Raw genomic sequence first — 9,715 nt, forward strand, 5'->3', positions numbered from 1 at the left:
TTAATTTTGGAATCAGGGTAATGCTGGCCTCATAGAATGAGCTTTGAAGCTTTCCTTCCATTTCTATTTTTTGGAACAGTTTATTAATAGGTATTAACTCTTCTTTAAATGTTTGGTGGAATTCTCCTGTGATTCCATCAGGCTCTAGACTTTTATTTGTTGGGAGTTGTTTTTTGTTTATTTGTTTTATTGATTCAATTTCCATGCTAGCTATTAGTCTGTTCAAGTTGTCTATTTCTTCATGTTTCAGTTTTAGTACTTGATATGCCTCAAGGCATTTGTTCACTTTTTTTAGGTTGTCTTATTTTTTTGGCATATAATATTTTATAAGATATTTCTTTACGTTTTTTAATTTCTGTGTTGTTGATTGTTATTTCTCCTCTCCAGTTTGTGATTTTATTTATTTGGGTCCTTTATATTTTCTTTTTAAAAAAATTTTTTTTAGTGTTTATTTATTTTTGAGACAGAGACAGAGCATGAACGGGGGAGGGTCAGAGAGAGATGGAGACACAGAATCCGAAGCAGACTCCAGGTTCCGAGCTGTCAGCACAGAGCCCGACGCGGGGCTCAAACTCACGGACCGCGAGATCACGACCCGAGCCGAAGTCAGACGCTTAACGACTGAGCCACCCAGGCGCCCCAAGGTCCTTTATATTTTCTTTTTGGTAAGTTTGGCTATGGTTTCCTTAATTTTATTATTTTTTTTTCACAGAACCAGCTCAATGTGTCATTGATTTGTTCTATTGTTGTTTTGTTTGTTTTAGTTTCTATATCATTATATCTACTATAATCTTTATTATTATTTACTTCCTCCTGCTGGTTTAGGTTTCAAATATTGTTCTTTTTCTAATTCCTTTAAGTATGAAATTAGGTTGCATATTTGGTATTTTTGTATTTTGCTTCTTGAGGTAGACCTGTATTGTGATATACTTCCCTCTTGTGACCACTTTTGCTGCATCCCAAAGGTTTTGTACCATTTTTTTTTTAAATTTTTGTTTGTTTCCATGTAATTTTTACATTCCTTCTTTAGTTTCCTGGTGAAGTCACTGACTTTTTAGGAACATGTTGCTTAACTTCCATGTATTTTGGTCTTCCCATTTTTGTTTTCATGTCGTTGACTTTAAATTTCATAGTGTTGTATTGGAAAAAAATACGTGATATGATTTCAATATTTTTGTACTTGTTAAGGCACAATTTGTGACCCAGTATGTGATCTATTCTGGAGAATGTTCCATGTGCACTCAAAAAGAATCTGTCTTCTGCTGCTTTAGGATGGAATGTCCTGAGAGTATCTGTTAAATCCATGATTTCCAGGGTGTCATTCAAAGCCATGGTTTCCTTGTTGATTTTCACTTTAGATGATCTCTTAGTTGATGTAAAAAGCATGTAAAATCCCTTACTATTATTTATTTATTTATTTATTTATTTATTTATTTATTTATTTATATTTTGAGAGAGAGAGTATGTGTGTGTGAGCAAGAGAGGGGCATAGGGAGAGAGAGAGAAAGACTCTTAAGCAGTATTTGGAAAGACCACAAATACATGAAGGTTAAAGCACTCCATGCTCTGCACTGAGCATGGAGACTGATGTGGGCTTGATCCCACAACCCTGTCATCATGACCTGAGCCAAAATCAAGAGTATGATGCTCAATTGACTGAGCCAATGAGGTGCTACTCAATTAGTGATTTTATGGTTGTTACTAATTGCTTTATACATTTGGGTTATTCTCTGTTGGGTGTATAAGTATTTACAATTGCTAGACCTTGCTGGGATGTTCTGTTTATTATGATATAGTGCCTTTCTTCGTCTCTTGTTACAGTCCTTTGCTTAAAGTCTAGTTTTCCTGATATAAGTATTCTACTCCAGCTTTCTTTTTAAAACCATTTACAAGATAAATGTATCTCCATCCCTCATTTTTAAATTTACCTTTTAGATAGTTCATATACAGTGCAATATTGGTTTCAGAAGTAGAATTCAGTTATCACTTTCATACAACACCCAGTGCTCATCACAACAAGTAATCTCCCTAATACCCATCATCCATCTAGCCCATCTCCCAATCACCACCCTCCACCAACCCTCAGTTTGTTGTTGACCATTAAGAGTCTCTTGTGGTTTGCTTCCCTTCTTATCTTTCCCCCAACTTCCCATATGTTCATCTATTTTGTTTCTTAAATTCCACATATGAGTGAAATATATATTTGCCTTTCCCTGATTGCCTTACTTTGTTTACCATAATACATTGTAGATCCATCCACGTTGCAAATGGCAGGGGTTTTTGATGACTGCATAATATTCCACTGTGTATATGCACCATATGTTCTTTATCCACTAGCAGTTGATGCACATTTGGGCTTTCTCCATAGGTTGGCTATTGTTGATAATGGTGCTCCATACATTGGAGTGTATTCACATCCCTTTGAATCTGTATTTTTGCATCCTTTAGGCAAAAACCTAATAGTGCAATTGGTAGGTCATACGGTAGTTCTATTTTTAGTTTTTTAAGGATAATCCATACTGTTCTCCAGAGTGGTTGTGCCAGTTTGAATTCCCAGCAGCAGTGTAAGAGGGTTCCCCTTTCTCTGCCTCCTCACCAATGCCTGTTGTTTCTTGTGCTCTTAATTTTAGCCATTCTGACAAGTGTGAGCTGGTATCTCACCATGGTTTTGATTTGTATTTACCTGAAATGAGTGATGTTGAGTATCTTTTCATGTTTGTGTTAGCCATCTGGATGTCTTCTTTGGTAAAATGCCTATTCATGTCTTCTGCCCATTTCTTAACTGGATTGTTTGCTTTTTGGATTATGAGTTTGATAGCTTCTTTATAGATTTTGTATACTAACCCTTTATCACATACTAACAATTATAAGATATTTATCTTCTCCCATTCCACAGGATGCTTTTAATTTTGTTTTTTGTTTCCTTCCTTGTGCGGAAGCTTTTTATCTCAATAAAGTCCAATATTCATGTTTGCTTTGTGATGTATCTAGCAAGAATTGCTCCAGCCAAAGTCAAAGAGGTTGCTACCTATGTTCTCCTCTAGGAATTTGATGGTTTATTGTCTCATATTTTAGTCTTTCTTCCATTTGAATTTACTTTCTGTACGGTGTAAGAAACTGGTCCAGTTTAATTCTTCCACATGTCACCATCCAGTTTTCTCAACACCATTTGTTGAAGAGACCACAAAAGACCCCAAATAGCTAATGCAATCCTGAGAAAACAAAACTGGAGGTATCACTATTTCAGATTTCAAGCTATATTACAAAGCTATCATCATCAAGAAAGTATGCTATTGGCACAGAAATGGACACATAGATGAATGGAACAGAACAGAAAACCCAGGAATTGACCCACAACTATATGGTCAACTCATCTTCAACAAAGAACAAAAGAGGAACTATCCCTTCACTGTAAGTCTGCAGGTGTCTTGAGACCTAAAATGAATTTCCTGTCAGCAGCACATAGGTGAAGTGTGGTTTTTTTCACCCATTTTGACATGCTGTCTTTTAATTGGAGCATTTAGATTATTTACATTCAAAGTAATTATTGCTAAATATGAACTTATTGAAATTGTATTACTTTTTTGACATTGTTTCTTGAGATTTTTCTCTGATCCATTTCTTGTATTTGTCACTTTTGATCTTTCCTTTCCACTGAAAGATTCCCCTTAATATTATGTGCAGGGCTAGTTTAGTGGTCTGAGCTCCTTTAGTTTTTGTTTGGGGAGCTCTTTATGTCTCCTTCTATTCTGAATGATAGCCTTGCTGGATAAAGTATTGTTGGCTGTAAAATTTTCCCATTCAAAACTTTGAATATGCCATGCCACTCCCTTCTGGTTTGCCAAGTTTCTGTTGAGAAATTTCCATTTAGCCTTATGGGTCTTCTTTTGTTGTGCTGCTTTTAAGATTTTTTTTCTTTGTCACTAAGTTTTGTATCTATAATTACGGTATGTCTTGTTTGCTTTTTATTTTTTTATTTTTTTATTTTAATGAGGGTCCCCTGTGCTTCCTAGATCTGATGTATTTTTCCTTCACCAGACCAGGAAAGTTTTCAGCTATTATTTCCTTAAATAAATTTTCTGCCCTTTTTTCTCTATCTTCTTATTTTGGGACTCCAACAATATGAATGCTGTTATCTTGCTCAAGTCACAGCATTCCCAGAGTCTATCCCATGTTCTATAATTCCTCCCTCTCTCTTTTGTTCAGCCTCATTACTTTCCATTATTTTGTCTTTTGATTACTATTTTTTCCTCTGTTTCTTCCAGCCCTATGTTCATTGCATCAAGCCAGTTTCCATCATCATTTATTCTATTCTTCATTTCTGATTGATTCTTTTTAAACTCTGTTTACTCTTTGGTGAAGGTCTCACTGATGTCTTCTATTCTTGTTTCAAGCCCAGTGAGTGTCATTCTGATTGTTGCTTTAAATTCTTCATCACACATGTTACTTATACCTATTTTACTTATATCTCTGACTGTGCCTATTTTTTTTTTTTTTAATTTGGGAGAAATTCCTCTGCCGTGGCATTTTGTCTCAGTGTCTTCATTCTTCTCTGTGTTAGAAAAACCACTTATGTTTTCAAGTCTTGAATGTATTGGCTTTATATAGAAGAGGTCATGGAGTGCCCAAGGCCTCATGCCTCAGGTAGTGTCTGTGTTTTTTGCTGCATGCACTCTGCTGTTGTGTTTTCGCTGCTCTTTCCTTCAGACCAGTCATCTACAAAGGCTTTCTTGGCCTGTGGTGGGTAATGTTTGGTTCCTGGCCTGAATGTGGTGAGTGTTAACTAGGTGTTCTGATCTGCTTGTGAAATGAGATCTTATACCTCCTCCACCAGAACATAGTCCCTGCAGAATTTTCTGGTCAGGAATGTGCTGTGAGCGGTATGTAGTGCTGGTCCTCTAAAGAAGGGGCCAGCGTTGTTTAGACTGGGACAAGATTTACTGACCAAGAAGTCCCACCAGAGTACAGGGGGTGGGGGTGAGGCTTTGTGTAAGCGAGTTAGGTGGCCAGTGTTGGTGATTCACTGCTTCCCACAGTTGGCTCTGTGTTTATGCTGAAGGGTGGTGTAGGGAAATGGCAGCAGTAACTCCTTTGTTCCTGGAGAGGCATCTGTCTGAACACTGCTTCTCAAGGAGGTTCTCAGAGAAGAGTGAATAATCTCCCCACTGTGTGCCCTAGGCATTCATTAAGATTGCTATTTGCCTATGGGTTGTTTGCATGCCCTCTCTCCAGGAGCAACATAGTGCCCTCAAGTTTCTATTCCAGCCAAGCCCTTTGACCTTTAAAACTCCAGGCTTTAAGTACTGTTGTTTGCAAGAACTCATAAAATTCAGCCCCTCTTATTTTCTAAGTCAATGGCCTTCAGGGTATATTTTCTTTGTATGTTCCCCTGAGTGCTCTACTCCCTCATCCTTCTCAGCAAACATGGCCACCTCCCCTGTGAGGCACTCAGGATCCATTTCTCCCTGAAAGCATTTATCTGCACTTCTTACCTTCTTTGATGTGGCCTCTTCTCTGCCTTTAGTTACAGGGTTTGTTCTGTCAGTCTAAGGTCTACTACCAGGATATTTATGATGGTTTAATAGTTATCTAGTTGTGTTCATGGGAGAAGATGAACCTCTGGTCCTCCTACTCTGTCACCATCTTCCTCTACCACCCAAAAATATAAAGATTTTTCAAAACAAACAGTTGGGGGAATTTATTATCCCTAGAGTTCCCTAATAAGAAATACTAAAGTATTCTCTTCAAGCTGAAAAGAAAGGTTGGAAATCTAACATCATAAAAACATATTAAATTGGGGCACCTGGGTGGCGCAGTCGGTTAAGCGTCCGACTTCAGCCAGGTCATGATCTCACGGTCCGTGAGTTCGAGCCCCACGTCAGGCTCTGGGCTGATGGCTCAGAGCCTGGAGCCTGTTTCCGATTCTGTGTCTCCCTCTCTCTCTGCCCCTCTCCCGTTCATGCTCTGTCTCTCTCTGTCCCAAAAATAAATAAACATTGAAAAAAAAATTAAAAAAAAACATATTAAATTATAAAACTCTCCAGTGTAGGTAAATGTGTAGTCAGTGGAGACCATCTAATATTATAATGCTGACACATAATCACTCTCAAATGTACTTTAAATGTTGAAAAACTGAACTATTGAAATAACTATACAATAATTTGTTATTCAATACACAATATAAAACAACATAAATTTCAACATTGATAATCTAAAATGTGAGAAGGAGGAGAAGTATAGAGATTCTATATGCTAATGAAAGAAAGTGGTTATTGACTTTTCTTTGTTTATATATGTATATATACACCACATCTTCTATGTAGATCCAGTAATCAATGGACATGGGTTGCTTCCATATCTTGGCTATTGTAATTAATGCTGGAATGAACATAGCAGGGCATGTATCTCTTTGAATTGATGTTTTTTGTTTTTTTTTTTTATTTTCTGTGAGTAAATAATCAGAAATGAATTTGTTGGATTGAATGGTAGTGTTATTTGTAAATTTTTTTTGTCATCTCTATGTCATCTTTGGACAAAAAAGCCTATTCATATCTTCTTATTTTTTAATCAGATTTTTTTGGTGTTATGTTGTATACTAAGTGAAATAAGTAGGCTTGGAAAGACAGATGCTATATAACTTCACTTACATGTGAACTTTTAAAAAGAAAATAAATAAATAGATAAAAATATACAGATTCTTAAATACATATAATAAAGTGATGGTTGCCAGAATGAAGGTGAGGAGGGATGGGAAAATTAGGTAAAAGAGATTAAAATATGGAAACTTTTAGTTATATAATAAATAATCTATTGAGATGCAAAGTACAAGATAGATAATATATTCAATAGTATTGTAGTAATGTATGGTGACAGGTGGTGACTACACTTATTCTGATGAGTGGTGAATAATGTTGAATACTATGTGTTACTCCTGAACCAAATATAACACTGTATGTTAGTTATTCTGGAACTTGAAACAAACAAACAAACAAACACATAATAATAGTAAATAAAAAATAATAACAAAAATCCACAGAGAGAAAGAGGGAAGTGGAGTAGCAGGATTCTGTACTCACCTCATCCACAGACACACTGAGAAAACAAGCTACACTCATGCCGGTAACTAAAAAATGACCTAAATACTGGCTAGAACAGACTTAAAGCTAATGAGAGAGGTAAGGCCGCATCAAAAATGGCACAAGTGGAGACATAGTTGAGAACCAGACCCCCAGTGTCACAATAATAAATGAGAGGGAGATCACAAGCATGGAGAGACACGATGATCAGTGTCTGCACTGGGAAGAGGAGTTCTCAAGACATCTGGCTTTGAAAAACAGTGACTCTTAATTCTAAGAGATTTAAAAATTAGCAGGCTTAACTCCAGGAGAGCCAGAGGGTGATAGGAAATCAAATCCTGGCCTTATACATATATAAATATTTATTTATTATATATATTCACATATATATTATAAACTATACTATTATATTATATAAATTATATTATATATTATATATATTATATTATAATACTATATGCTATATAATATTATATACCATATATATTTACATATATGTAATATATAATGGAGTTTAATATATATAATGGAACTATATATATTAATTAATTTGTATATGTGTGTATATATATGTACATATTATATATATATACATATATACATAATGGAATATTACTCAGCAATAAGAAAAAATAAAACCTTGCCACTTACAATGATGTGAATGGAGACAGTATATTATGCCAAACGAAATGAGTCCGTCAGGGAAAGACAAATATCATAGGATTTCACTCATATGTGGAATTTAAGAAACAAAGGGAATGAGAAAAGGGGAAAAAAAAGAGTGAGAGAGGCAAAGAAACTGACTTTAACTATAGAAAGCAAACTACTGGTTTCCAGAGGAGAGTTGGGAGCGGGGGGTGGAGGGGCGTCAAAATATGAGATGTGTATTAAGGAGTGCACTTGTTGTGATGAGCACTGGGTGATGTATGGAATTGTTGAATCACTGTATTGTACATGTGAATCTAATATTACATTGTATGTTAACTAACTGGAATTTAAATAAAAACTTTAAAATAAGAATTTAGAATAAAATTATTTCTAGTCACTATGTAGTTCTTCATTTTGGGGATGTCAGTAATTGGATGTTCATACATTTTCTTTGTTGGTATCTTGTTTATCTGATTCTTATGATGTGGTTTTGTAACATGGACTTTTGAGAAAGTGGTATGTGACTCTCAGGAAATAATTTTGTTTTTAATTTCCCTTGCCAAAATAATGCAAGATAATAATGAAAAGCCAATAAACAGATAAAGGTACCGCAGCACATCTACATAGAATCCTCCAGTAAACTTTAGAGAATAATTGTTGCCACATGAAAGAACTTGGTGCATCAGAAAAATAAAATAAAACAAACCAAGGAAAATGAAGTGCGAGTAAAAGAACCCAAGTGCTCTTACAGAAAATAAAAATATACCACATGTAATGCAAATTAAGTTGAGGTGTAGTTTCTCATCACAGGGACAGGTTTCTACAAGATCTTAGAGAAATGCCATGATTCATTTGAAAGGACTTTTTAATCTAAAGCCTTATACCTAACCAAGATCAAGTGTAAGGACAATATAAATAAAATGTGTGATTCTTAGAATGGCTGAACCATTTTACAATATCACCACCTATGTATGAGATTTCCAGCTGTTGCACACTCACAACATCAACTGGAATTGTCAGTATATTGTATTTTAATGATGATCTCTTATGTAACCTTAAATTTGCAGTTCTGTAACAGTTATTAATAGTGAGTATCTTCATGGTCTTAATTATCATTTATTTACTTAGTAAAATATCCATATAGTTTTTAATTGTATAGTTTATTTTCTTCCTCTTGAAATATTGAATAATTTTTATGTACTCTCTATACAAGCTTATTGCTAGAATTTGATGCGTAAATGCTTTCTTCCACTGTATATTGTACTTTCATTGTTTGTCTTCCACAGACATTTATTGTTTATGTTTTTCTTAGATTTATTTATTTATTTATTTATCTATTTATTTATTTGCAAAAAGGGTTTTCTTTGCAGGAGAGTGGGGCTCTAATGAAACAATCCAGATCCCATGTCAACGTCCCACTCCTTTGACTTCCTGTCATCTCTCTTCTCCACTGCTGTGGCTGTGTTGGAACCAGCAGCAGGAGCTGCAGATCCTGGAGCAGCAGAGACAGTCACAGTCCCACCAGTGAGCATGCTGACCACCAGCTTGCCACTCCCCCTGGGCAGTGACATTTTCAATATTTTTTTTTTCCATTCAGCTCGCTGATGACTTTGTTGAGCCGGTCGCCATCCACCTTGTGCTGACACCTATCCAGAATCTTCTTGATGTATTTGGCACTGGGGGAGGCATTGTCTCTGAGGAGGCCAGCAGGTAGGAGGTGATGTAACACATCTTGGGTTGGAAGATCCTCAGGCTTGCAACCTTGGCAGCATTAGGGTTGGACCAAGCCCCTTTATTCTTTTTTTTTAGGGGGGGTCACTTTTAGATACATGATAATATGGAAGTGAAGGTACAGAGATCTAGTGTATACATCTTAAAGACATACAGGAAAAACTTTCCTCATTAGCATCGTCCCTACTAGATTGGTACATGTTTATATTGATAACCTATATCGACACATCATGATCACACAAAGTCTGTATTTTACAATG

General features: G+C 35.7%; 1 pseudogene; it reads right to left on the reverse strand.

Moving 5' to 3' along the window:
- Positions 1–9,106: 9,106 nt before the first annotated feature.
- On the reverse strand, positions 9,107–9,455 carry LOC115512929 (annotated as a pseudogene).
- Positions 9,456–9,715: the final 260 nt, after the last annotated feature.

Source organism: Lynx canadensis, chromosome A1 (genome assembly GCF_007474595.2).
Source record: "Lynx canadensis isolate LIC74 chromosome A1, mLynCan4.pri.v2, whole genome shotgun sequence".
In the NCBI taxonomy this organism is placed as follows: Eukaryota; Metazoa; Chordata; class Mammalia; order Carnivora; family Felidae; genus Lynx; species Lynx canadensis.